The sequence below is a fragment of the Sus scrofa genome, chromosome 12 (assembly GCF_054392235.1).
Source record: "Sus scrofa isolate SSC_HxYL_T2T_F1_AM1 chromosome 12, Sscrofa_HxYL_maternal_Yorkshire_Landrace_v2.0, whole genome shotgun sequence".
Taxonomy (NCBI): domain Eukaryota; kingdom Metazoa; phylum Chordata; class Mammalia; order Artiodactyla; family Suidae; genus Sus; species Sus scrofa.
The window spans coordinates 61,827,017-61,850,251 of NC_139394.1; the positions used below are offsets into that span (position 1 = coordinate 61,827,017).

Here is a 23,235-nt window from a genome sequence, read left to right on the forward strand (position 1 = left end):
GAGAAGCCTCACTGAAGCCTCAGCTAAAGCTGCTCTTTTTTTTTTTTTTTTTTTTTTTGGTCTTTTTGCCTTTTCTAGGGCGGCACCTGCAGCATATGGAGGTTCCCATGCTAGGGGTCTAATCGGAGCTGTATCTGCTGGCCTACACCACAGCCACAGCCACGCGGGATCCTTAACCCACCGAGCAAGGCCAGGGGCCGAATCTGCAACCTCATGGTTCCTAGTGGGATTCGTTAACCGCTGAGCCACGATGGGAACTCCTAAAGCTGCCTCTTCCCACTTTATCTTCTCTGATTAACTCACTCCGGCTTATGATAGATCCCATCCCGACATCCCCGACTCAAGCGCATGCCTACAGGGGCTCAGACGTATTTGTTGACTGACATACCCAGTGAAGTCAGTCCGACAGAGAGAGACAAACACCACATGATATCACTCACATGCAGAATCTGAAACATGACATAAAAGAACCACTTACAAAACAGAAACAGACCCACAGACGTGGACAACGGACTTGTGGGTGCCGGGGGGGAGGGGTGGGGGGGCAGAAGGTTCGGGAGTTTGGGATGAGCCGATGCAAACGAGTATATATGCAGGATGGATAAACGACAGGGTCCTACCGTAGAGCCCAGGGAACTACAGTCAACAGCCTGCGATAAACCATAGTGGAAACGAATATGAAAAAGACTGTAAAATATATGTATGACTCAATCACTTTGCTGTACAGCGGAAACTCACCCAACCTTGTAAATCAGCCATACCCCACGTGAATTTAGAAAGAGCAACAGAGACATCAAAAAGCTATAGGAAATAATTCTAAAGCTCTGAAAGTAACCATATTTTCTGAAATTTCAAAAAAAAAATTGCATTGCTTGCAGAAATGACTGGCAGTCATGGTCATTCCCCACACGGATCCCCCCGGACTGCACCTTTGCACGCAGATCCCATCAGGAATCACACATTCTTTTTTTTCAGCGCCCGGCATATTGTCACCACCCCTGTGCACGTGTCATCGCAGACTGGGCGGCAGGCTCTGGAGCGGGGCAAGTCCACTGGGGTTAGAAGAGCGAGGGGAGCTAAGTGACCGGCAGAGAGAGGACATTCGGAGGGCACGGCGTCCACCCAGGTGTCTCTCAGGCTTAAGACACACACTCGCCTTTCTGGATCTGGCCCGAGTCTTCCCACCCTCGCTGCCGGCCCAGTGGCAGTCGTGAGGTCGTGTCACGGCCTGTGCCCGTGAGAACTCCGCTGGTGTTGAGGATGGTGTAACTGGACACTAAGAACCATTCTGAAAAAAGAATGGAAGGTGCCATTTTCGCCCGAAAACTTGCAGGGACACCCCTGGGTAGACCAAGCAAGAGCCAACATCCAGCATTGCCCAATGCATGTCTGTGACCGGAGGAAAACCTTGGGGGCAGCAGAGGACCCAGCGGTTGTGGCCCTAAAAAGGAAAAAAAGAGAAGAAGCCGGGGTCATGAGCGCGCTGGAGGGCGCGGGGAATGAAACACTGCGCAGGGCACCGCCGCGGATGAGTCGGAGCGGAAAAGGGCCGCGGAAGAGCAGGTGCCTGGAGGAGGAGAGGTTAGAGAAACACCGTGATCCGCTCCGGCAGCACGTCTTTTCCCTGCGATGCAGGCCCAAGGGTATAAACACTCCAGCCCTACTTCAAACCCAGCCGCGAAGAACACCTGAAGGCCAATGTAACATAACCGTTCTGAATGCGAAGAAAGCGCGGTGTCAAAATTCCTTTGGTGGGTATAGGTACGACTGGGTCTCTTTGCAGTTCAGCAGAAATTGGCACACCATTGCCAATTAGCTATAATTTAGTACAAGCAAAACAATTGCATTGGTCGTAGTGGACGAAAGTTAGAGGAGAGCGTGGAGCCTCTCTGATCGGTGAGATCTCGGATCGGATGCAGGGTCCGAGAGCAGGACCAGGGGAGCGGAACAGGTGGTGAGGGGCCCCAGGGTTCGCGGGAGGGGACAGCTCCTCCCAGACGGAAGCCGCGAGCCCTTTTCTGCAACACCGACTCGGCGCGCTGTCGTCCTACGAGTCCCGGGCAGTTTCAGTGGAAGAATTACTTTGCTGCTGACGTTGAGAAAGAGCACATGGCAGGTAGACACAATACTGGCTCTCCAAATTACCCCCAAATAAATAAACAGAAGGCCACAGGCACCCGAGGGATATATAGGGAAGAGAAAAAGGCGAGGGTGAGGTCACAGCTGCGGCCAGGAAGGGGGGAGCCGTCGGGGGAGATGCGCTCTCGTTCCCTCTCCAGGTCATTCAGCATTTGCAAGCCGTAAATGAAATCATCCCAATTTGTTTTCTCGTGAAAATGTCAGCTTGGGCGCTTAGAGGGAGTAATTCTTTTCTTATGGCCCGAAAAAAGAAACGCTTTTTATTTTGTTGCCCTCGAGACAAAAGAGGCTTTTTGTTCCCGTTCCATGTTTCCAGATTGCTGGTGTTCCTCAGATTCACGTACTCGGAGGGTGGCCATAAATTTTCAGGTGGAGCAATGAGATGCTGACACGCGTGTCTGCTTTAAGCCAGAGCTGTCACCAGCAACCTGCCAGGATGGGCTTCTTGGCTTCCCCTGCGCCTGCTCCCCAGGTGAGACCCGTGGCCGCCCAGGGCTCCTTCTTCGCGAGACGTTTTAATAGGATGGGGCGTAAAGGGGATGTGGCTACATAATTCTTGTTAATAAATGTCTTATTTAGTTAGCGCATGTTAATTATTCACTAAGCAGAGGCAGTCGTAACTTGCAGCTCTTGTTTGAAAGTTCAGTTTGCTTTCTCTTCCCCTCCCCTCCCCTCTCCTCTCCCTCCTCCCCTCCCCTCCCCCTCCCCTCTCCTCTCCTCTCCCCCCTCCCCTCCCCCTCTCCTCTCCTCGTCTCCTCCCGCCCACTCCTCCGTTCAGTTCTTTTCCAAAGAATAGAGCAGAGAGCAGAACTCATTGTCCGGCTTCCGAGATAACCATCAGCTATTCCAGCGGGAAAGGATGTCAGAAATCACAGATGCTGGTGGTTTCCAAACTGCTCGGCGGAGTCCGAAGGGTTTTCGTGCCCAGTCTCTGGGTCAGGATGGGAAGCCCGGGCCGGGCGGGCAGGGCCTGCCCTGCTCTGACTCTGATTCAGCTCCCGCCCCCGTGGCTTTGCTTTCTCTTGGCATCTGTGCAGCTTCTGGCTCAGGTTTTGTGAGGAGAAAAAGACCCGGGTCTGGGGAAGGTCTGAAAACTGCTGGTGCAAATCAGGCCTCTCACTGACAGGTGAGGACACTGGTGTCCAGAGAGGCAGAGTGACTTGACTGGGGTTGCACAGCTTCTTGGTAAGGGAGTCGGACTAGGAGGCCTGGCCCCTCGCTGTTGCGTGGCAGCTCGGGCTGGAGAGGAACTGAGAGGGAAGGAGGCCGTCCTGTGCTTCTGTCCCTGGTATTTGGGGCACGTGGTCTCCTGACCACGGACCCTCCTGGGCCACGGAAGGTGGCATCTCCGTGTGGTCACTGAGAACAAAGGTGCAAGTGGGACCTGCCTCCGTGGGCTCTCTAATTAGCGGGTGGAAACAGGCAGTACTTTGGAGTTCCCTGGTGGCGCAGCAGGTTAAGGATCTGGGTCTTGGGTTCATTCCCTGGCCTGGGAACCTTCCTGTGCAACAGGTGCAGCCAAAAGAAAAGAAAAGAAAAAGAAACCAAGCAGGACGCAGCCACAGCTGCTTCTCAATTTCTCTGTGAACAAATTCTCCAATTTTTGGCTTTTTATTATTTGGGGGGGGGGCGTTTGTTTCTGGGAGGGATTTATGAAAATGTACACCAGTCTTGCCGTATTTCCCAGGAGTGTGAATTTAATCTTTGGGAAGGAGTCCTATTTAGGTCTAGAGAAGGTTTTAAGTTTTAGTCATATTGACCTAGAGAAAGTTTGACAGTAAATAGACATAAATTAAAATGTTCAGTATATTTCGTAAAGCATTGCCTTTGTTATTTTTTTTAAAACAGTACAGATTTTTCAAGAGTGAATAGAGGATTGTGGTAAGAGACTCTGGGAGCCGACCTCTGCTCCTTGCTAGCTGTGTGGCATTGGGCAAGTTGCTTAACCTCTCTGAGCCTTGAGTGGCCTCCTCTGTGAAATGGTGACGCTAACTACACGTTCCCCACAGCGTTGCTGGGTCAAGTCAGTGTGTTAGTCCATAAAGCCTTTGCAGCAGTGCCCGGCATGGGGTTCACTGTGCTTCGTGAACCTCTCAACAATTCTAGAACATTCTTGGTCTGTATTGCTTTGGCTATTGTCTCTTCCCTGTCCTGTTGGGCCCTTTCCAAGCCTCACAGCATGTCTTTCATCCTTCCATGTCTTTGTCTCGGGAGGGTCTTCTGGATAATTTCTTCGGTTCTCTCCTTCAGCTCACTGACATTCTGATGCACGCAGTCCAAGATGCTTCGTAACCCATCTGTGATGGAGACAGCGCGTCAGACACAGTAACCCATCCTCCCCTCTTCTGGATTCGCGGCACTGTAGCTGGCGGACAGCTGCTCAGCTCCGTGCCGGGTTCCAGACGGCTCTGTGGTCAGATGGGGGCGTGGGGGGGGAGTGCTGTGTACCCCGGCGTGTCTCCTCCAGACCTTGTCTCCTTCTCGTGAGATGAAAACGTGCTGCTCAAAGGCCCATAAACCATTAGGGTTTAGAGTGGGACGCCTCAAAAACCAGAGCGAAGAGCATGTGACCCTTCGTAGCAACTTGACATTGTCACAGTCCCTAAGCACGTAACCCATTCTTCGAGTAATTCATTTTGGGGAGTATTTCATAAGAAGAATAATTCAAAGAGGATGGGGGAAAAACCTCTTCTGTCACCTGTGCCTGTGACCAGATAAGTCTAACATCCTAAGCGATGACTGAGAAACCCAAGGGAGGAGACCTGTGGCCCCCGAAGGACCTAGTGGCCCGAATGCCCACCTCAGTCTCTTATGAGAGAGGGAACTAAGCCACCCTCTTCTTCACCCCCCGAGAGACTGTCGGGCTCTGCCCTGGGCAGCGGAGCCTTCCCCATTGCACAGCCGTCATGGTTTTCATTCCAATTAAGCTACTTTTTTCTTCCAGAAATTATGGTTGGTTCTGTTTTCAAATCTCTTTTGTTGGTTTTTAAAATAGATTCTTGGAGTTCCCACTGTGGTGCCATGGGTTAAGGACCCAGCATTGTCTCTGTGGTGGTTTGGATGAACCTCACAGGTTGCAGCTGCAGCTCGGGTTCCATCCCTGGCCCGGGACCTTCTATATGCCGGGGGTGAGGCCGAAAAAGAAAAAAAAAAAAAACAGATTCTCATTCCTTGATCATGTTCTCAAGCCTCTGTTGTCTTTTAATCTTTCAACATTCGTTGAAAGAAAGTCTTGTTTAAGCACCAAGATACAACAGATAGGAACTTTCAAACAGAGGTGACAAATCACCAGATACAGATATTCATCAGGAATTTCTGAGACCTTGTGCAGCTCTCAGACTCTTTCCACCGCTTTGAGAACAGAAGAGGCTTCAGAGCGCTGGCGAGAAAAGACTTGAGCAAGAAAGAGCCCTTTAGAAAGATCGAGCTTGAGCGCCCCACCCTTTCGCATCCCCAGAGAGGTCCTGCGTCCAAATGGCAGAGGGCAGGACAGAGCCTGCCTGTGGGGACAGCGCGTGTCTGGTTGGTTGACTTTGGCTGGAGGACGTCATTAGCCTAAAGACTGATTGGACGTACCTGTGTTTCTCTCGCCTGCGATGGGCTGAGTTGAAAGCCATCGAAGCAGTGCGTGTGCGTTTTCTAGGGCTGCTGCCAAAAAGAACAGCCAACTGGGTCCCTTGGAACCACAGAAATGTACTGTCTCACGGTTCTGGGGGCGGCAAGGCCAAATTCAGGGTGTCGGCAGGGCCGAGCTCCCTCTGAAGCCTCTGAAGGAGGTCGTGTTCGTTTCTTCCGCCTGCTCTCAACCCTGGTGTTCCTTGGCCTGTGGTCCCTCGACGTCTTTCCTTGGTGTTTGCGTCTTTGTCTTTCTCCTCCCTGTGGTGTCTGGGCCCAGTTTCCCCACTTATAAGGCACCCGGTCATTACTGGACCTCACTTAACGAATGACACCTGCGACGACCCTCTTCCTAAGTAAGGTCGCCTGCGGTGCTGGGGGTTCAGAGCTCTTGTGGCTCAGTGGTAATGATCCCGACTAGGAACCATGAGGTTGCAAGTTCGATCCCTGGCCTCGCTCAGTGGGTTAAGGACCCGACATTGCTATGGCTGTGGTGTAGGTCGCAGATGCAGCTTGGATCCCGCATGGCTGTGGCGGTGGTGTAGGCCGGCAGCTACAGCTCCGATTCGACCCCTAGCCTGGGAACCTCCGTATGCGCGGGTGCAGCTCTCAAAAGACACACACCCGGACAAAGGCTGCTACCTATCTTTTTTTTTGGTGGGGGACACAATTCAACTCGGAACACAGGGAGAAAAAGCAAAAGGGGTGAAGTCTCAAAAAGCATCAGAAAGCGCTCTTCTCCTCGGTTCTGCTTCCTCTAACCCTTGCTTCTGCTCTGCTCCATTGGCCCAGGTCCCTCCACAGAGTCCTGGCTGAACTTCCTCCTTCGAGGACGCCCGCCCCTCCAACCTCCCCCCTGCGGCCGTGCCCCCCTCGCCCGAGTCTGCCTCCCCCTCCCTCACCCCCGTCGGCTCCTCCCTGGCTCGGCCGGCCGGGCGTGCAGACAGGGGCACAGCCCTGCCCTCCTTCAGTCCCAGCCCTGAGCATAGCTTTGCTCTCGGGCTGCTCTCTGGGCACAGGACAAGCCTCACGCATCCAGGAGGCCTGCTCGCGTCCCCTTCCTCCCTGACCTGCCTGGTCCAGCCCCGCCACCTGCTTGCGAAGGGCTTCCACTCCTCAGAGACAGAGCCCCAGAGTGACCTGGGGGTCAGAAAGCTCTCCCTCTGGACCTCGGAACGGGCAGGATTTTTCCTTCAGGACTCGTGAAGTGTGGTCTCCGTTTCTCCAAGCACAGGGCCGGGGCTTATAAAGGGGAAGGATGGAGCTGAGCTGGAGAAACTGTTAGAAAGTCTCTGTGTGCAGTGGAAGAACTTCATTTGAGGACCGGAGTTCCCACCTCCCGCCCAGTGCATCCCCTGGGTTTCTACAAAGCCCCTCGTGACGTGGGAGCCTAGTGTGTCGGGAGAAACCAAACACGTCAAGCTTTTAGCTCAGGTCCACCCAGGAGCCCAGATCAGCTTACCTGAGATGGGCTTTTCCTGAGCCGATGGCTCCCCAAAGGCCCCCACGAGGAGAACACCTACATCGGCAGAGGAACGCCGCGGACACGAGCTGAGAGTCTGGGGCCGAGCCCTGGGCGTGGAGACGAGCCGTTTCGCCTCGTCTTCGTGTCAGTTTCCTTGTTTGCCACACGAAAAGGTGAGCCCGCCCACAGCAGCGCTTTAGTCCCCACATTCCAGTAATGAACAGAAACTGATCATACTTTTTAAAGTGCATGAACACATTGAACCGATTAAATGCCTCTCCCCCAGCTCAGTATTTATACCCTCCGGTTGCCAGAGAAAGATGCGGTGACTTTTTAGTTCAGTAATCGCACTTCCCAAAGCCAGGGGAGAAATGAATCTACACAGGAGTTCCAGAACACTTTTTAACACTGTGGAAATCTGGAAAACGTAAACCCTCAAGCTTTACCTCTAGTTGCAGTTGCATTTTGACTTTTCTCCCCCTAAACACGTAAGCCAGTCCTACTTTTGTTTCTTTTTTAATCTGAACACACTGTCCAGATCTATTTTGACTTATCCCTGGCTTGACAGAACGCAGCCCAAAGTTTCTCCTCCCTGTAAAGCAATTCTCTACATTAAAACCAACGTCTTCTTTTCTTTTTTTTTAATGATTCCAAGTTGAAAGAAGCATTTTGGGATGCTACAGAAAACCCTTCGGACCCAAGATGTGTTTGCCCTGAGGTTGTGGTTTAAAATTTGGGAAAAGTTCTTTGAAGATTCTGCACAACTGAAGAAGAACAGCACAGATAGGGCCAAAGCAGAGTCTGTAACAGAATTTCCAGTCCACAACAGAAGTCTTGGAAAAGCAGTTCTTGGCTTGAAACAATTTAGGCTACATAAGATGCAATATACGGGATGTTCCCATTGTGGCTCAGTGGTAATGAACCAGACTAGTTTCCACGAGAACTCAGGTTCTATCCCTGGCCTCACTCAGTGGGTTAAGGATCCAGCTTTGCCGTGAGCTGTGGTGTAGGTTGCAGATGGGGCTCAGGTCCCACGATGCTGTGGCTGTGGTGCAGGCAGCTCTAATCAGACCCCTATCCTGGGAACTTTCATATGCTGCGGGTACGGCCTTAAAAAAGAGGAGGGGGGGGAGGCAAGATACAGTATATAGGTGCATGGCCTAATAATTTGGCCTGAAATTTGTGTGGCTGCTGTGGGGTTCAGGGGAGAGGTGGTGCTGGGAGCAGATGGGGGCAGGTTGCTGTGGATGGATGTCCCTGGTTGTGCACTTGACCTGGTTGTGCACTTGACATCCATCCCCCCCCCCGCCCAGTGGCTGCCACATACTCCTCGGGGAAGCCTCCCACCGCGCTGTGTGTCTGCCTTGCGTTTTGTTTGGCACTCCAGGGCTGAGCCCTGCGTGGAGGAAGCCAGTCCAGGAAAGCCCATCTCCCTCCCATCAGCCAGTCAGCCCAGAGCATCCCTCTGTCCTTGGCCTTTGGTACCCAGGGCTCAGGTGGTGTGAAGATCCGCCCTCTTGTGGCCTGTGGCTCTCTCTCTGTGCATGTGAATGAGGAAGGATAGAGCCCCGGTTGCTGCTTCTGGCAGCCACTTTAGCACCATGAGGGAGGCACACCTGAGGATGAGCCGGATGTGGGCTGAAATGAAAACCTGAGGCTATGCAGCTTTTCTCTCGTGGGGAGAGTGAGGCGGGAGGAGCAGATAGCAAAGCAATGTGGGTGCATGCAGAGACGTTAGATAAGGTCACGCTGTGGGTGGTGAAGATGGAACCCACCTTTCTTTCTTTTTTTTTTACGGCTGCACCTGTGGCACGTGGACGTTCCCAGGCCAGGGAGGTTGAATTGGAGCCACAGCTGAGGCCTGTGCCGCAGCCAGGGCAACACCGGATCCGAGCCACATCTGCGACCTACACTACAGCTTGCGGCAACACCAGATCCTCAAGCCACTGAGTAAGGCCAGAGATGAAATCTGCATCCTCTCAGAGACAATGTCAGGTCCTTAATCTGCTGAACCACAATGAGAACTCCATTTTTTTTGTGGGGGTGGGGGACCCGCCTCTGACTGGCTAGAAGAGAAGCCTGTACCACAAAGCACCATGGAGGCTTGGAACTAAGCAAGAGCCAGTTCTCACTGATGAGGGAATTTCCCATGTGTCTTTGCAGCAGATTTCCAGCTTCAGATATGCACGTGTCAGTTTCTTTCATTGCGACCCGTGGACCTGCCTGAGGCCCTGCAGCCCCCCTGGCCTCGGGTACCACAGCTTCCTGTGGACCAGTGCTTGGGCCTCTGCAGTTTACTGCAGAGGGACATATGCATAAAACGAATACGTGCTTCTCCACGCGCCCTTCGAATCTGAGCGGAGAGAGAGGGAGAAACATGGTCACCTTGCAGCTTCTCCGCCTCCTGGGCTTGGCAGGCGATGTGGTCTGGAAGGAGGAATTTCCACAGCTGTGTGTGGTGCGGGGCGGGGGAGGTGGCGGGGGTGACGCTCTGACGGCCAGACCTCAACTGCTGTTGTTGTCCCGTGTGGAAGGCTTGGCCTTTACGAGAAGGTCAAGGAAGCCTAGAAAAAAAGTGATGGATGAAGGCGAGAATGGTGGGAGAACTATGCAAAGAATTGGGACGATTCCTTCTGGAGGAGAGGCGGGCAAAGCAGACGCCCCCCGTCGTAGCTGGACGCAAAGGCTTTGTCTCCTCCTGGGCCCTCGTCTGCTTCGCTGGGAAACGAAGCGGACAAACTCCACGCAGCTGCTTTCAGGCCTCAGTTCTGTGATTCTGCGGCTGATTTCCACGTGGATGAAAGATGTTGATACGCAAAGTGGGGGCTGTTTTCTGACTCTGCTGCCACAAAAGAAAAAAATCTGAAGCCAAATTTCTTGACCTTGAGAGTTGTTTCAACCATAGGAGAAAACAGTGGCCGTTTATCAGATCCCAATTCCTGGAAACATATGAAGAAATAACACCGTGTTGTTTTTCTGGGCTGGAATAACCCCAAAAATCCTCTCCGTAAAAATGTGCCTTTGAATTGCCTGCAGGTTCACATGTTCACGTGTAAACACGCTGTCCTAGTTCCTAAAAGAGGGCCTTGCACACACACTGGGGGGAGCGGAGGTGCTGTCTTTGACCATGTTTGCTGTGCCTTTTTAACGGGGTAGCTGTGAATCCCTCCCAAAGAGGAGGTGCCCTCCTAGCGGGGATCTACCAGGATAAGAATTGCAAAGAGGAAGGTTTTGGAGAACCGGGGCTTCTTTTTTGTTAAAACAATGCTCTAAGTTTGCAGAGTGTGGGGGGGAGTACAGTGCACCCCAAGACGTCCTAGTCCTAGTGCCTGGGACCTGTGACCATATTACTTCCTGTGGCTGAAAGAGACCTGGCAGCTGCAATGAAGGAACACTTCGTTCAGATGAGAAGTTGGTGCTGGGTTATTCAGATGGACCTGGCCTCATCTCAAGGGTCCTTAAAAGACAGAAGAGGGAGGCAGGAGGGTCAGAGAGATGTGAAGATGGAAACAGAGGTGGGAGTGATCCGATCACTGGAAGGGGTACAGGCCAAGGATCCAGAAATCTTCTAGAACCTGGGAAGGGGAGGGAAACCGTCTCCCTTCCTGCTGCTGGAGGCATTGTGACCTTTAACTCTTCTCCTGGCCCAGGAAAATCCATTTTGACCTTCTGACCCTCAGAATTGTAAGATAATACGTGTGGGTCGTTTTTAAGCCATTAAGTGTGTAGTGATTTGTTACAGCAGCCACAGGAAACGGACACAAAGGGAGAAAGTAGAATGGATTGATACGGGGGTGGGGGGCGAAACGCTCGAGAAAAGAAACGGCAGAACACAAGGAGCCCGGCTTGGAACGGAAAGGCTGGGGTTGGGCGGCTGCTGGGTTGTGGAAGCCCCTGGATGCGAGTGCGGAGCAGCACCGCGGGAGGAGGCGGTATGGCAAGGGGCAGCCGGGACACCTCCTCCCGCCTGACCTCAGCCTGCGGCCCCCTGAAAGCAGAGCCTGAGCCCGCGGCGGCTCTGGGAGTAGCTGGTCTGAGAAGGAAGGACGCCGTGGGAACGAGGCGCAGACGGGAAAGGAGCGGGACGCCCTGCCCCGGTCACCCAGCAAGGGCTGCCCCAGCACACAGAGGCCAATGGGCGGGGGATTGACAAACCCACGGCTGTGAAGTACATCAAAGAGCTGACTAACAAGGACCTGATGTATAGCACAGGGAAATCCACTCAGTATTCTGTAATAACCTATACGGGAAAAAAGACTAGATAATGTGTGTGTACGTAACGGATTCATTTCGCTGTACACCTGAAACTAACACACGTTGTAAATCAACCACACTCCAGTAAGATTAAAAAAAAGTATTCCAGACTATGGCACCAGTATCTGAGACAAGCAGGAGTTTTAATGCCAGATCTACCCGCAAGGAGACAGGAGACAGGGCTCAATTCTGTCTCCTAATCCAGGCTTTGGGGTGAAACCTAAGGCTTTAGAGGAATTTCAAACTTGGAAGTGAAACCCGTGGGTTAAATCCATTTCACCTGCTGTCACTAATCAGGGTGGTTTAAAAGACTTGTGTCTTACAAGGGTCTTAACACCAAGATGCCGCCCCGATGGTTTCCTAGGAACTTGAAAGCAGCTGAGTCGAGTCCAAGCTGAGCTTGTTCAGACCAGATGGTACCTCCGACTCTGCAACTGGGCATGCGCGGGCCTCCAGGCTCCTCCCCCCACCGCGGGGGCTTATAACGCCTGCGCGTGTCCGCCTTCTCGCGCCTTTTGCGCATCATGCTTGCAACTCTGAGTGATCCCCAACCCTTGCTGGTGTCTGAGAGCTGAAGTTGCGGTCTGGTCTCGCTTCGCCTTTTCTGGCTGTTTTGCGGCTAAATTCTGCCTTTGCTGCACGTCGGGGTGCCTCAGCATTTGGGCTTGTTGCGCATCAGCCCAGCGAACTTAGTCCGGGAGCTGGTGGGCCGAGTCTGCGAATCCGTCCAGGTAAACTATTCGTGCAACTGGAAGCTGGGTTTTCCTCCTTGAGGGTTTCTGTAAAGGGCTTTTCGGGCAGTAGGTCTCTGAAGATTCTTGGCTCTGGGTCCTCCCAGCGACGTGGGTTCCTATCTTGCACAGGTGCGGTGCTGTGTCTGATGAGTCAGCAACTTATTCAAAGACGCAAAACCCGTTGAAGCTGGTGCTGGGCATAGCGCCCTGCCCAGGGTGGGCGGCTGCAGTGGCCGCCGGGCCAGGGGGGCCGTGTTGCGGCTAGGGTACGGCCTTTGCACGCGCTTCTGCTCATCAGATTCCTTTGCATCCACCAGCTCCTGCATCGGTGTGCAACGCAGTGTTGGCGAGAGTTGCTTCCACCTCACCGTCGCTGGAAGCTGCCTTGCAGAGCGGATGCTGCGAGAGGAGCAAAGGAAAGTCTCCCCTGAATTGGCCTCGAAGCGCAGGGAGACTAGAAAGTGGGAGAAACCGCAGTTAAAAAAGTGCCACATGCAAGGAGGTAGGTGATCTCCGATGTAACCTTCGCACGTCTGCTTCGCCTTCGCGGTTTGGTGGCGGCCCGGGTGCTGATGCTGGGGTCTGCATGTCATAACTACTCAGTATTGCCTCCATCAGAAAACAAGCCCTTCCCACCCTACTGTCTTCTCTGGGCTCTGTCCTTCCTGCTGTGACTCAAGAAAAGCGGGAGGCTTCTAGGGACTGCTTGCTACCGGCCTGGAATGTGCAATTGCATTGGAGATGAACAGTCATGGTAACCTTTCAAACTCGGTAACGGCTCCCCCCCAGTTGGGGCACCTTGCCCCCTCTCACCAGGGTGGCATTTTGATAACTTCATTCCAGGTGGTCCACTCACTTCTTTCCACTTAAGGCGTATCAGGGACCATGTGGGATGGGTTCTTACCTGGGGGGATGGGGGAGTGAGTTGCAGTTGTGACCTGTGCGCCCAATTCAACGATATTTGTCGCAGGTGGGGCCTCTGGCTAATCCTGTCTTGTTTTCATGGTCTCCTGGTGGTTCTAAACAAATGACTATGAACACGAGTCCCTGGCAGCTGTGGGCCCTTGGGGTATTAGACACTAAGGATATTGCTCAGCACCCTCTACGTGCTTCTTGGGTTCCTGGTACCACGAAGCCTGCGCCGTCTAGGCAGGGGGTGCTGGTGTTGCAGGCATTCCCCTGGCCCCAGGTGACAGCAGGGCTAGGTGGATGCTCCGAGACCAAAGGGGATACAGATGTGTGTATGTGGCCTGATCCTGACCGTGGATGAGGCCAGACACATCCAGAATGCTCTTATGGAACCAGCCCTGCAGAGGGGGGTTCTGCTCACCCTCCTAAAGCCTCGTGAATGGCGTGGGGGCGCTCGGGACATGGGGGGGCGGTGACTGGAACAAAGGTGCTGTAATCACCCTATGCAGGTGTGACGAGGGTGGAGGTTTCTGAGGGTGGTGATAGCAGCCCCTCAAGTCAAGAGGTCCCCCAAGAGGGTGAGTGGTTCTCTTCTGTCTTCAGCAGCTCAGAGTAGATGCAGCTGACTGCATGAACCTAGAGAACAACTCGGGTAAACATCTTGTTAGGCTGCGTGCTCTGGGTGGACACACCTGTCTTACGCCCTTGATTGGTGAAGGGATTTGACTGGTTGTCATGACCATTCGAAGAGCGGTTCTAGACTCCAGTCTCTGCTGCGTCCCACCTGCTGGACCCTGTGGCAGAGCCCTTATGTTCACGTTCCATTACCCTCTCGATGGGCACAAAGGAGGAGGAGACTCCAGCCTCGCGTGGTTGGGGTGGAATCATGTGACTACTTCCGGCCAATGAGCTGAAGAGAAAGTGCCGTGTCTGAAGCACAGGTGCATGGGAACCAGGTCTGTGCGTTCTTCCCCTGCTGGGGTGGCTCTGAAAGCCAGGGGTTGAGACCTCGGGGGACAAGATGGCAGAGCCTCTGACCTGCATCCCTGTGAGAACGTGGGCAGAGGCTGCCATCAACCTGCTTGGCGTGTGTAGCAGGAAGGACGTCTTGGTGGGGCTGCACCGCGAATTTCTGGACTGGACGCATCTCGGCACAAGCTCATGTATCCGGACCCATCCCAAGTTGAGCTCATGTGGTGTTCTGGAGGTTCTGAAATGTTCCTTTCTTACTAAAATTTCCCACATTTTCTTTTTCCTTTTTAAAAACAATTAAATGCTTCTCCTATGACAAGAACAGTAAGAGTAGAGCTGTAACCCCTGGAAGAAGCCACGAACCCCAGCAGGGTAGCATTTGAATGGGGCTTTCTGTGAAGGTGTCAGTTGGGTAAAGGGAGATCGACACAGCTGTCGGTGGGCTTGAACCACAGTGATGTCTGGGGTGGGATGCGATGATGCTGCCGACCTGGCATTCCTGCCTTTTAATGGTGTATATGCTGCGATTCCGAATAAGCCAGGGAAGAATGCTTAGACGTGAAATCTGCGCCTCTCAGCCCGGAGCAGCAGGTCCTGTTGGACCAGGGCTGGAGCTGAGGGAGGAGCCGTTGCCCATCTGGGACGCAGCACACCCGGGGGCTGGGCTCGAGGTCTTGAGGCCGGTTTTCCGTCCCCTGCACTCGGGCGGTGGGCACCAGCTCTGCAGCCCCCAGGGCCGCTCGCCTGCCTTTCTCGGTGCTGTGATCGCTATACCCTGCGGGGACGTGATCGTAACTCCTCAGTTCCGCCCCTGGCTCCAGTCTCCCAGGATGGGCTCCAACTGCCCGGCACCGCTCACCTGTGCCCCTGTCATGCTTGGATGGTGGAAACTGCGCTTGGCTTTCCACCACGGCAGCTGGAGGAGCTGCCTCCCCTCCCGGCCTCGTGGGTGCCTTTGCGGATGGCTGATAGCGTGGGAGAGGGGAGGACCACAGACGGGCTCCGTCTCTGCCAGCCAGAGGGGGTAGGACTGTCCCCTAGGCCCCCTCCAAAGAGGTTGAGGTCGGCCCCACGGGCTTCAGAACAGGGGTCTCAGCTGCAGAGGGAAATCAGCTGAGACCTCAGACGTTGTGTGGGGCAGGCTCCATCCCACAGCAGATGCGTCAGGTCTCGCCTCTCCCTGGTTTTTGGAGCTGGGTGTTTGTAATCAGGTGTTAGCCATCCACTCATCACCAGTGAATCAAGGTTGAATGATTCATCCAGCACCATTCGTCTACCCTCACTGTGCCGAGACTGAGGATACAGTGACAGAAGAGACGGGCGGGCCCACCCCCTGCTCTAGTGGAGGCTGCATTCTGAGGGGTGGGGACAGTGCATGAGCAATAAAAATAAGACTAACTTCAGAGAGACGCTGTGTCACAAAGTAGGGGGTGTGATGGAGACACTGAGGGTGCCTCACTAAATAGAGATGCTTCTGGAAGGCTCCCAGAGGAGGCAGCAATGGAGCTGATGGGCAAAGAGATGACAGGTAGCTGTGCTGCACCAGCTGGGGCAGAGCCTTCAAGGTCAAGGAAACTGGATGTCCAGTTATCCCCAGACCACTTGTCTCGTGTGGTTCTGGAACAGCAAACAAGGCCATGGAGACTGGGGGGATATACTGAGTGCCGAGAGCAAAGCTGGAGGAAAAAAACCAAAGGAATAGAAGGGTCTCTTTAGGGTGCAGGCTTGCTGGGAGAAGGCTGTTTGCTTTCAGGGCAGTGCCTTGCTGACATTGAAGCAGGTATCCTGCTCACCGCCTGGGACCGTGTCCTGCATCCTGCTGCACCCGGGGGGCCTCTCGCCACCCCCCCACTTGCCCCTGGTTCCAGGCTCTGTCTGGGATGCTCAGTAGCCCATATCCAAGGGGAGTGCAGACTGTGACTTGGGTAAAGGTCCCACTTCAGCCCTTACCCCTGACATCCAGGATGTCATTGAAAGGAGACAGGACAAAGCCAGCGAGGCTGACACAGCCCGGGCTCTGCGAGGGCTGGTCCTCTCCTCCCCAGGAGAGGAGACGTGCCCCTTATCCCTCAGGTTTGGTTTTAAGTAGAGGTGATTTACGGTGTCGTGTCAATTTCTACTGTACCACAAAGCGACACGGTCGTACATACGTACATTTTTCTCATTCTCTTCTATCATGGTCTGTCCCAAGGGAGACGGGCTGTAGTTCCCTGTTCTGTACAGCAGGACCTCATTGCTTATCCATTCTCCATGGACTCGTTGGCATCGGATGCCCCTAAACTCCCCGTCCATCCTTTTCCTCCTCTTGGCAACCACAAGTCTGTTCTCCACATCTGTAGGTCTATTACTGTTTGGGATATAAATTTACTTGCTCTTTTAAGTCTCGACATGTGGCATGGTATTTGTTTTTTTCTGATGGACTGAGTGTGGTAAGCTCTAGTTGGATCCATGTTGCCGCCAATGGCATTGTTTTGTTCTTTGTGTGGCTGAGTGGTGGTCCATTGTGTGTCTGTGCCACATCTTTAACTGCTCCTCTGTCAATGGACATTTGGGTTGTTGGCATGGCTTGGCTATTGTGAGTCGTCCCTTGGTGGGTTTGAACCAGAAAGTAACAGCCTTCTCCGTCCCAGTGAAATGTGGTTGAACAAGAAACTGTGTAAGTGACTTTTGAACCCGAGGACTACTTTCTGCTCACAGTGAAGGAAAAAGGAAAATTTCTGTCGCCGTCTGACTCTTAGAACAGCTGGCTCCCCGTGTGTGTGTGTGTGTGTGTCCCCACTCCAGCTCTCCGGGCTCCCTCCACCCGGCTTCCAGCTTGGTGCCCCCCCGTCCTTGCACAAGGGGTTCTAACTGCAGGGTCTGAGGAGGGCCAGGCTGCTCTGTCCCCAGGGAACACCACTGGGGGCTGTGGCTGGATTTTGTGTCTGCTTTTGGAGTGAGCAGTTGTCACACCCTCCTCATTCACGCAAATAATGAGTGTGTTCCTGCTTCCAGTTGGATTGGAAGAGGTAAAAATTATCTGTAGAAAAGCAACTGCCCAGAGTTAGTCGTGGCCACTTATGACTTTGAACGTGATGGTGGCACAGCCTGCTGGGCTCCCTGGGGATGCTGCTGAGTCGCTCTAGGCCTCCTGGCCCCAGGTAGCCCCCGTCTTCTGTTGACTACAGGGCTTGCTGGCTGCTTGCTGTTGGGTCACTTGCCTTGTAGTTGTCAGTCCGCAGGTGTCTGCTTCTCCAGCCACCGTGGGTCCGGCAGGGAGTGGGGCCCTGGAGGAGACGGACAGCTGGGAGGGGCTGTGGCGTGGCCGCCGCCTCATCCTCCCCCTTCTGTCTTGGACGAGGAGAGGACCCGGCCCACCTCGCGAGTGCACGACCCTCGTGAGCATCTGACTCCGTTGTGCCAACTGGCAGTGTTCTCAGAACACTAGGTATTCCCGGCAGCTGAGGAGCCAGTGAGAGAATGTTCCTGACACTTTGTTCTAGCAGCTCGAGCAGCAGAAAGGGCAGGGAGAGCCTGCGGAAGTGCAGACTTGAGCTGGTGGAAGGGGCTGGGGAGGAGGTGGTGGACAGCTTGCAAGTCCTTCCAGCAGTTTCTAGGCGTGTGCCTGCTGGGTGGTCTGGCCCCAGGCCGGGGCTCCTCCCAGGCTCAGCTGCCCAGGGCCAGGCCGCCCATGAGGCTCGAAGGCTCTTGGGGGTCGGGGGGGCTCCTCCCTTAGTTGCCTTCATCCTCCCTTTCTCCTCGTGGGGCACATCCTTTCTAAGCTGTGGAGGTGAGACCGTCTTAGCCGTGTGTACCTGGATTTCTGTGTGCAGAGAAAATAAGGGCACATTCCAGCATCACCACTTAAAGCATCCGACCCTGAGACTCGGGGACCAGTCAGGACTCCAGGTCCCTCACCTGTCTAAGGTGTCAGTTGGGCTGGGACCGTCAGTGCTGAGTGTGGAACGTGATGGAAGAAGGGTGCGTCCTGAGACTGTCGCCCTGCACGGGACCCCCGGCCCAAGCTCCGCCCGCCCGTCAGTGACGGGGCCGGGGCAAAGGTCCTGGTCCCCTGCTGGCCCCCCGAAGTGCTCTTCTCTCTTGTATCTGTCTGAGAACACAAGGAGAGAGTGTCCTGTCTTTACAGCCGGGGTGGAGCACAGTGACAAACACACAGTGACGGGGCTTGTGTGTCCCCAAAGGGAGGACCGCCAGATGAAGTTCAAGCTCCTCAGTCCACCTTGCATTTCAGACGCCCCGGGAGGAGACGTGCGGTGTCAGCACATCCCGGTAGGGGTGCGGGGGTCTCCTTCAGCCACGCGTCGACCGAGTAACTGAGGTTCACGGTGGATGGCACGTCCCGGATGTGTGTGCTGATAACTCTGGCAACCCTACAGAAGAGAGGCATGTTGAAAATACTTAGCAAACGGAGTTACAGCTGCGTGGACTGGTCCCGGGTCTCCCCTCAGAGGCAGAGGCTGTGTACTTTCTGGGAGTTCTTGGGACCGCAGCTCCAGTTGGGGCAGTGCCACATCTCGATAGGAGACCAGAACGATTCAATCACTTATTCACAGTCTAGATGTTTGTGGCGGGTAGACAAAATATTAAGATGTTTGGCAGGATCGCTCTGCTGCCCTTTGCAAGTCTGGCATCTGACCTGCGTAGCTGTCCAGCTCGCCCCGGGCTGGGACCGTATCTGTGGGGACCCCGTGCCCCCACTCCCCTCCTTTTCAAGTGGGCCTGGGACGTTGCTACCAGGATTTTCAAGGATTGAGCTGAAGTCTGGACGTGCTTTTGCATTTTGTTCATTTTTTGGCCCAAGGCTCCCGTGTATGTACAGTTGTCTTACTGAAGTCTGCTGATAAAGTTCAGACGCCTTAGTTTCTGTTACGGAGGAAACTCAGCAAGAAAATCAGATTTTTTTTTTTCTTCTCCCTCAGAGCACAATGAACTGACATAAATCCTGTCCATGTGATACTGCTCCGACCCCCTCCCCCCACCAGGCCAGGGGGGATGGGAACGGTGACGTCACCCAGCACAGGAAGCCCCTGGCAGGTTAGGGCTGTTTCTGGGCAAGGGCACTCATTGATCCAATTAGTTATTCATTAAACCAACTCCCCACCCCACCCCCACACAGCCGTGGTCCTGACCTCTCTGGTTGGTCTGCCTGGATCCTCTTCTTGGTGCTGTTGCGCCTTCGTTGTGTAGCCATGGAACACTGCTTGGTTTTTTCTCTGCACTTGGATTTCTTCTGTAAAACAGGATTAATAACAGGGTTGTTGGAAGGATTAAATGAGAATTCATGTAACCGCCGGAGAACAGTGCCTGACATTTAGTAAGTACTTAATAAATGTTAGCTGTTACAGTGGATGCGTAGCCGTGGAGAAGCTTTGATCCCAGAAAGGGCAGGCTTTCGTCCTTAGAGGTAAGATTCAGAGATATTGTTTAGCAAAACCTTGTTCTGAGTCATGGCTGAAGAGCCTCGTCCTGGGTCTTGAAACTAGTCAAGATCAGCTCATGCCGCTTGGCAAGCAGCTGGGCTAGGAAGGGCCCTGATCCAAAGTTCTGGCCAGTGAGATACAAATGGATACTTTCTTGCTAAGACTTCCAGAAAATCATTTGCTTTTTTGATTTAAAAACAAACTGCCCCCCAAAAGCCTTTCATGCTGGAGCATTGTTGTGATGCTTGGAGGCACAGCAGCCATTTTGTATCCTGAGGTCAGAATGAAGCCGGAGGCCTACATACAAAGTGTGGTTTTTTTTTTTTTTTAAATAGAACCCAGGTGTCTAACGGTGTATCTGAGTAACTCCATCAGATCCCCCCCTGTAGACTGCTTACTAAGAGAGGAAAGAATAAACATATATTTCTTTTCACAGCACTGTAATTGGCACTTGGAGCTAGATGAATTTTTTTCATGGATAAAGCCCCATAAAAATGTGGTCACTCTTCAGTGAATTCCTAGCCAAATGAAGGGAAAAGCAATGTACAGTAAAATGAACTAGCAAAGTAAGCCAGGTGGCTTTGTGTACACGGAAGAGGAAGACTTGGTGGGTGATGGGGGCCATATCCTGTTGGCCAATGGGGAGCTCTGTCCCTGGAAGATGGACTCTTGACCCCAGGGCCCCGGTTAGCTTAGCTGCACAGCTCCCTCTGTCAGGAAGTGGCTTCTGTGTCTTAGAGACAGGGGCTCCCTGCCGAGTTGGCCTGTCCCTGTTAAGAGAAAATCGGCTCAAATGGGGGGGGCGGAGCTAGAGGTGTCACGTGATGTGGCAGTTTGAGAGTTGTGCAGTCCTAGAGTGGAGCGGGTGTCAGGCGCTGCTGTAAAGCTTTCTGTCTGTTAACTCCGTTCTCTGAGGGAGGCTGAGGCCGAGAGGTTCGGGATCCCAGGTTAGGCAAGTAGCACAGGGCTGTGGAGCGGCGGGGCCAGGGTTTGAGTCCACGGCACAGAATCGGACCTTCAGCCCTGTGCTGCCTCTCCCTGTTTGAGGAAAACGGCCAAGGAGTGTGACGAAGTCCCCAGGGCACGTGACAGCCACTTCAGAGTCTGGATGCCACCCGGAGATGAAAGGGTGCCTGGGAGAAGGCCGCTGCTCTCGGCTGTGGTCTCACGGGGGCAGGGCTGGGTCTCCACTTTGAGCGGAGGGACCTGGGGGACTGAGTGAGGCTCCAAAAGGAACCCCACGTCACCCCCTTCACCGGCAGGGGGAAGGCACACGTCCAAGAGGGCTGCTGTGCCACGCGGGTGAGCCTGTCCTCGGCGTGGATGCTCTGCGCCTGTGGGTACCAACAGCATCTCAAAGGGCTGCTGAGCGTCAAATTGGACCTTGAGTCGTTGAAGGGCTGCGAGTCGGCAGGGGGAGGGGTCTTGGGAGAGATGGGTGGAGAGCGCCCTGAAGGAGTCCAGGGACGGGGTGCAGGTCCCCCTGCCTCCCTGGGGCCTTCCTGACCTGCTGTCAGTACCGGTCTCCTGAGGCATCCAGAGAGTCTGCGCTTGGCAGCGACGCCGCTCTTCCCGGCAGGTGAGCGCCCACGGAGGAGGGCACAGTGGAGCGGAAAAGCCCCTTGAACGTGGGGAGGCGCTGTCGTTCCTTGAGGGCCAGCGATCACACGGCGTGCGGCCCACGAAGGGCGGTCCCCTGGCCTGTCTATTAAAGGACCCTAAGGCCTTGTTCCTGGTACCTGGCTTGTGCCCCTTGGCTCGCGTGGCCGAGGGGTCTGTTCATAAGGCAGGATTCCGTCTGCAGCCCCCCTGCCAGGCCGTGTGCAGATTCTCATCTCCCCATAAGGGGGGAACCTGGGTGGGAGGAGGGTCAGAGGAAGAGCAGGTGGGGGCGGGCCTTCCAGAGTCCCCACCTTCACCGGGAGCACGTTCAAGTTCACGAGAGCCCGAATCCCTTCTGTTTTCTCTCCCACGGCCAGTAGAGTGTGTGTGGGGGAATACTGTCCTGATTGAAATTACAAATTATTTTGAATTACTGAATAATTATGAATTACTGAATGATTCAGTTAGGAATCCCTGCAGAATGCAAATGACTCAAACTGCCCTGGGCCGCCTCTCTCTGGGGCGAGAAGCTCCATCTCAGAGCCCAGGGTCCTTCACCGCATCTCCTTGACTGCGACCCCAGGGCTGCCGAGGCTGCCCCAGGCCTGGCACAGAGCATGGTGCCCGCGAGGTCTCTGGATTTGGGTGGTGTCAGGGGCGAGGTGCTTGTTCAAACTTGGGGGGCTTGTGGATGTCGGCTGTTTTCGTGTGCTTCCCAGGCTGGAGCGCCTTGGCGGTTCACGCTCCCCGAAACCTTGCCCCTCGGCTGTCGGTGACAGGCTGGGCGCCCTTCAGGTGCCCCAGTTCTGTACTGCGTCGGATCCCTGACCTGAGGTTGATAAGCCGTGTGAACACAGGTTCAGAAAGGGAAAAATTCACGATGACCCACAGAAGGAAAGTGAGTAGGTATCAGAGACTTTATTTAACTTGCTGAAGGAGCGGAGTAACCGCTGAGGGGAAAACATCGGCTCCAAGGAGAAGGCGAAGAACATAAACCTGTGGAAGCAATTGAAATGCGGAACTTTTCTAATAGATGCAAAACGGGCAGCAGTCAGGTCTATCTTCAGACAAAATTTATTGCTATTTACAGGTTCAAGAAGCATTGGCTTGGAGTTCCCGTCGTGGCTCAGTGGTTAACGAATCCGACTAGGAACCATGAGGTCACGGGTTCGATCCCTGGCCTCGCTCAGTGGGTTAAGGATCCGGTGTTGCCGTGAGCTGTGGTGTGGGTCACAGATGCGGCTCGGGTTCCGCATTGCTGTGGTTCTGGCGTAGGCTCTGATTAGACCCCTAGCCTGGGAACCTCCATATACTGTGGGAGCGGCTCAAGAAAAGGCAAAAAGCCCCCCCCCCCAAAAGAATCATTGGCTTTACTAACCATCTGTCTCCCACAGCTTAGTGGCAAAATAGCTCGGCGACAGTGAAAGGCACAGACTTTGGCAGAGTTAGGTAATGTGGAACGGTGTACGAGGCCTTTGAAAAGACAGGAAACTTTCGCGTATTTCAAAGCCTTTTACAGTGTTTCCTAATGGCTGAATATACACCCCCGCTCAAAATGTGGCGTTGAGGCAGACATCGAGCAGCCAGGTCATTCTTCTGTAATTTTTGTCTCTTTGCTATTTCTTGGGCCGCTCCCTCGGCATATGGAAGTTCCCAGGCTAGGGGTTGAATCGGAGCTGTAGCCACCGGCCTACGCCAGAGCCACAGCAACGCGGGATCCGAGCCGCGTCTGCAACCTACACCACAGCTTATGGCAACGCTGGATCCCTAACTCACTGAGCAAGGGCAGGGACCGAACCCGCAACCTCATGGTTCCTAGTCGGATTCGTTAACCACTGCGCCACCCCGGGAACTCCCCTAATTTTTATTTTTGTAGTTGATGTGTAGTTGATAGCGTGTTCACTTCTGCTGTACAGCGAAGCCATTCAGTTACGTGTCGACAGATGCTTTCTTTGCCGTAACGGGTTCAGTGTGGGACGTTGAATGTAGTTCTGTGAGCTCGGCACTGGATCTTGCTTCTCTCCTCCTTGAAGCAGAGCCTCTGTCTGCTCACTCCAGCTGCCCCTGAGCCCCTCCCCCGTTGGCAAGCGCAAGTCTGTTCTCAGTCAGGTAATTCTTGATGCCT

The 23,235-nt window shown here is 54.0% G+C and overlaps 1 protein-coding gene across 10 annotated transcripts in view; it reads left to right on the forward strand.

Moving 5' to 3' along the window:
- The first annotated feature begins 2,025 nt into the window (after positions 1 to 2,025).
- MYOCD (myocardin) overlaps positions 2,026 to 23,235 on the forward strand; it is a 484,310-nt gene continuing 463,100 nt past the window's right edge. For 5 of the 10 annotated variants that reach the window (XM_084982870.1, XM_084982866.1, XM_084982869.1 and 2 more), the window contains exons 1-2: positions 11,982 to 12,204; positions 12,525 to 12,709. The gene's annotated coding sequence lies outside the window, so the exon portion shown is untranslated. Of the gene's footprint in view, positions 2,612 to 11,981; positions 12,205 to 12,524; positions 12,710 to 19,214; positions 19,403 to 23,235 lie in introns of those variants that run through there. The other 5 variants (XM_084982867.1, XM_084982875.1, XM_084982876.1 and 2 more) reach the window with 4 other exon arrangements.